A 222-nucleotide genomic window follows, 5' to 3' on the forward strand; every position below is an offset into this window, starting at 1 on the left:
AAGCTCTTCTTAAACTAAAATTAGTAGATCTTCTTAAATTGACATGGTTATAAACGGAATTTCACATACAAATAATGAAATTTAATCAGATTTAAGTGTTTTTTCTTTAGGAAAAACGTAAGGAGAAACAAAGATTTAAAGCAAATTCATGAATCTTACAAACAGCAAGAATTTTATTCCAATAACACTTTTATTAGATAGTAGTTCTTATAGATTATTGAT

The sequence above is a fragment of the Theobroma umbraticum genome, unplaced genomic scaffold, assembly GCF_002168275.2.
Source record: "Theobroma umbraticum cultivar Fairchild unplaced genomic scaffold, ASM216827v3 scaffold_523.0, whole genome shotgun sequence".
NCBI classification, from domain to species: domain Eukaryota; kingdom Viridiplantae; phylum Streptophyta; class Magnoliopsida; order Malvales; family Malvaceae; genus Theobroma; species Theobroma umbraticum.